Raw genomic sequence first — 5000 nt, forward strand, 5'->3', positions numbered from 1 at the left:
GTCCAGATGTGTCTCTAAATGCACTGTTTAGTTTTTTAAGTAATGTCTTTTTATTTTGGAGAAAATGCGAATTTAAGAGTGTCGAAATCGCCATTTTTTCCGCAGAAATTAACGCTTACTTTGCCATCAAATTTCGCTACAAAAACCAATTCGTATCAGCTCAAAACCTCCTAAAAGCTCTTATGTGGTATCTCAACATCCTGTTTAAGTAATTTTTTTGAAATTTGAATCACGGTTTGCACCCGAAATAATTTCAACTTCAAGACGCCTGGTTTTACTTGACTGAAGGTACCCCTGAAACCGTATCGTTTTTCAACATGCGATAAAGCTCCAAATCTAACAATATTCACACCGTTAACTCTCTAAGTGATAGGCTTTCAAGTGATATAAAAAAATGTTGGGGCAAATGTATACGCGCTGCGTGACTGGTCATCAAATTCATGTGTTTTTGACCTTTCGACATCAAACGTCCTAATTTGCATATTCATCGAGTACGAAAAACAAGTCACTTAGAATTCTTATTACTGGGTTGCCAGTATGGCAATCCAAGTCGGAAAGTGGTTCTCTGGTAACGAATCGAACACCTTTAGTGGATCTGTGATCAACTCTGCACAGTCTTCAGGTAAAAAAAAAAATGGAAATGTGACAGCCAATAATTATTTCAAAGAAAGCTTGTCGTCTATTTTGTGCTTCATTATTCAAGGAAAAGGTTCATCAGGAAAGGGTTTGAACCTGAAGAACATGGTAATTTGGGTAGTATTGAAAACGAAGCACTCGAAAGCAAAGATCGAAGCACGAAGCACCCTGAAACTCGATAACGAAGCACCCGAAGTCGAAAACGAAGCACCCTACAACTCGAAAACGAAGCACCCCACAACTCGAAAACGAAGCACTCGGTTTTTAAGGCGCCGACTTCGACTTCGTTTGATCGGAGATAAGTAAACAAGACAGTCCCTAATCAAGCGTTGGTCAAACTTGTCAGGGTCGAAATCTAGCACGATAATGGATAGAGTACTGCGCAAACTATTCAACTGCGAGGTGTTGAAAATGCATTTCCGAAGCCCTGACTGAATTAATAACACTTCAAAGTGGCATTTCCTGTTTCTCACGCGAATAAAGCATGTCCGATGCGGTGTTTATTGCGTTTTATACGACGTTATGTCAAAATCATATTTTTTAAATTAGTGACAACATAACAATGTCTCGCTTTTTTTACAATCCTCGAATAAACGCCGCGTTCTTCTGACTGGATGCGGCGTTCATTGGTTCTTTTTTTTGGGGGAGTCAGGTTGGCTTAATAGTTATCTATCGGGCCTCCCACCACTGCGAGCCGGGGTTCAACTCTGGCCCCGGCCTGCATGTGGGCTGAGTTTCAGTTGATCTCAACCTGACTCGAGGGTTTTTCTCCGGGTACTCCGGTTTTCCTCCCTCATCAAAATCGACTCACAGCTAATTAACACCTAGCTGTGGCGCTGTGCTCCGGCATCAAACATGGACTGTATAGCGGCAGCCAGAGGCGCCTTTGTATGCTTTCAGCCCGATATCGTGAGCCGCGCCCTTCGCAATTCAGTCCTCGACTGCAAGTAAGGGTGGTTAGCACTAGCAATATTTAATATTTATTTACTTCCATCTGGGGCGTTTAATCGAGTAAATACGGTAATTTTATTATTAAGAATAAAAAGTAACAACACTATCCGACGTTTCGGAGTCAGACATGACCCCATTATCAAGGTTAAACTGTACTGGAAAATTCGCAATTTAAATATAACGGGCGTTAGGTCAAAACAAAGACATGCATAAATGGAAATTAAACGATAGTTGACACTAAGATATTTACAATTTTTGCTAGAATACAAAAGGCGAAGGTTGTTCTGTTCTCGCCTTAATCCTTAATTATTCATGTTGTATCTCACTTTGTTACACTATTTATTGCTCAACTTTAGTTTATTTCTCATTGTACAACTGACGATGGATGATGTTTCATCCGAAACATGTCTTGATTAAAGATGAATTTTAAAAACATCGTATGGATCATCAAAGCGATGTCTTACTTCGTGCTGCTACGAAGTTTCAATAATAATAATAATAATAATAATAATAATAATAATAAAATTTTAAGAAGGATCGATTTAGAAAACGTATTAAGAATAAAAAGTAACAACACTATCCGACGTTTCGGAGTCAGACATGACCCCATTATCAAGGTTAAACTGAACTGAAAAATTCGCAATTTAAATATAACGGGCGTTAGGTCAAAACAAAGACATGCATAAATAGAAATTAAACGATAGTTGACACTAAGATATTTACAATTTTTGCTAGAATACAAAAGGCAAAGGTCAAACAAAAACTTTAGCACGAATGGAATCTGACTGCTTATTTAGTGATGGTTGACGCTCACGTATCAAAAGCATCTCGTGAACGAGACAGTCAAATTTCGATTTGCATTTCTTTAGGATCGTAAAATGTGCTTTAAGTTCAGGTTTGTCCAGATCGTGTTTCGTCTTCATGTGTCGACCAACCGAAGATGATAGGGATTTGTGTTCCTCTATACGCTGATGTAAATGCCTTGTTGTCTTAAAGCACATTTTAAGTTCAGGTTTGTCCAGATCGTGTTTCGTCTTCATGTGTCGACCAACCGAAGATGATAGGGATTTGTGTTCCTCTATACGCTGATGTAAATGCCTTGTTGTCTTAAAGCACATTTTACGATCCTAAAGAAATGCAAATCGAAATTTGACTGTCTCGTTCACGAGATGCTTTTGATACGTGAGCGTCAACCATCACTAAATAAGCAGTCAGATTCCATTCGTGCTAAAGTTTTTGTTTGACCTTTGCCTTTTGTATTCTAGCAAAAATTGTAAATATCTTAGTGTCAACTATCGTTTAATTTCTATTTATGCATGTCTTTGTTTTGACCTAACGCCCGTTATATTTAAATTGCGAATTTTCCAGTTCAGTTTAACCTTGATAATGGGGTCATGTCTGACTCCGAAACGTCGGATAGTGTTGTTACTTTTTATTCTTAATACGTTTTCTAAATCGATCCTCCTTAAAATTTTATTATTATTATTATTATTATTATTATTATTATTATTATTATTATTATTATTGAAACTTCGTAGCAGCACGAAGAAAGATATCGCTTTGATGATCCATACGATGTTTTTAAAATTCATCTTTAATCAAGACATGTTTCGGATGAAACATCATCCATCGTCAGTTGTACAATGAGAAATAAACTAAAGTTGAGCAATAAATAGTGTAACAAAGTGAGATATAACATGAATAATTAAGGATTAAGGCGAGAACAGAACAACCTCGAAACAAAACAGAAATTAAAAAACAGAAAAAACCAGAGTATTTAAGCTAAGAAAAGAAACTAATAGGCCATTTCCGAGTTCATGTCTGCCTCCTCTTCAAAGAGAGTCTAAGTGCGAAGTTTTTGTTATGAAAATTAGTTCTCATTCTTATGTAAAGTAAAACTAATTACCATCACAAAAACTTCGCACTTAGACTCGCTTTGAAGAGGAGGCAGACATGAACTCGCAAATGGCCTATTAGTATGAAAGGGATAAATTAAGATGTTTGACTTGGGAATTTAAAGATGGCTGCTCCCAAAGGATATGCATGGCTTCTTTAATTTTCAATTGGAAACGTGTGGAAGCAGAGTCGAGGATTTTAAAACAGTCTCAGTCTGAACACCGGGAGCGACAATTTTCAAAACCTCTCAAGTGCTTAAAGATGTGGGAATGTTTGTCGGAGGCGAGATGTTCACGGATGCGAGTGGCGAAGTGTCTATTGGTTTCACCAATATAACAGGCATTACAGCCTGCACATGAAAACTTGTAAATGACTCGCGATCGTAAACCCGCAGGGATAGGATCCTTCGTCCCAAACCAACTCCTGATTTTAAACGGGGTGAACACCAACTTGATTTCCAGGTCGCTGCAAAATGTGTTGACTAATTTCTTAATTCTGCGTTGTGTTATGATGGAAAAGGGACCGATGTACGGTAATTTAAAATACAAACAATTGTCCTTCCGAGCCACTCTCTGAGAGGAATCGGAGGTAAAGTAATTGTTTAGAAATTTTCTAACAACATTCTCGATAACGCTAGAAGGAAACAAATTCTTCCTTAATGTTTTGGTAAGATTGCTTATGTCCAAGTGAAAACCAGTCCAAGTATTATTAATTTTAAATACTCGGTCAAGCAGAGTGCGTACTAGTCCTAGTTTGTAACTAAAAGGTACAAAGCTGTAATAATTAGTGAGAAGACCGGTGTAGGTCTTCTTGTGGAAAACCGACGGAGGTAATAATGCCCTGATAACTATGGTTATCTAAAAGCACATCTAAGAAGGGGAACTTGTGGTTTTCTTCCTTCTCCATAGTAAACTTGATGTTAGAATGCTGACTGTTGATATAACTAAAGAAAGATAAAGCATCCTGCTCGATATCAAACAAAGCAAAGGTGTCGTCGACATATCTACGGTAAAACTCGATACCTGAATTGTAATTCTCTCACCAGCGTTTCTCATGGTGACCCATAAAGAGATTAGCTAATACAGGAGCAAGCCGGGAGCCCATGGCTACCCCATCAATTTGATCGTAAAAATTACCCAAAAATAAAAAATGGGTTTGGGCATTGGCAAAGAAAAATAACTTAGTAAGATTTTCCCGTCCTAATTTAATATCTGGATTGCCCTTCATAATGTAGTCTACCGCTAAGTCGATAGATTCGATGAGGGGAATGTTGGTGAAAAGACTTTCGACATCGAAAGAAACCATGAACTTATTTAGGGTATGGAGTCTAGTGACTTTACTAACAAAAGTAAAAGTGTCATGAGCACAGTAGTCATTAGGGATGTGAGGGTTTAACAATGTACATAAATACTTAGCTAGGTTGTAATTATAGGTTCCAATCGAAGAAACAATGGGCCGGAAAGGAGGTGTCGAAGAGTGATCTTGAACCTTATGCATTATAGGAAGCCCATAAATTC

The 5000-nt window shown here is 37.8% G+C and overlaps 1 protein-coding gene across 1 annotated transcript in view; it reads left to right on the plus strand.

Annotated features, from left to right (window-relative positions):
• The window catches only part of LOC138053362 (olfactomedin-like protein 2A), a 20971-nt gene extending 20959 nt beyond the window's left edge, over positions 1-12 (plus strand). The window contains exon 7 of the mRNA XM_068900009.1: positions 1-12. This exon is cut by the window's left edge and continues 498 nt beyond it. The gene's annotated coding sequence lies outside the window, so the exon portion shown is untranslated.
• Positions 13-5000: the final 4988 nt, after the last annotated feature.

Source organism: Montipora capricornis, chromosome 6, assembly GCF_036669925.1.
Source record: "Montipora capricornis isolate CH-2021 chromosome 6, ASM3666992v2, whole genome shotgun sequence".
NCBI lineage: Eukaryota > Metazoa > Cnidaria > Anthozoa > Scleractinia > Acroporidae > Montipora > Montipora capricornis.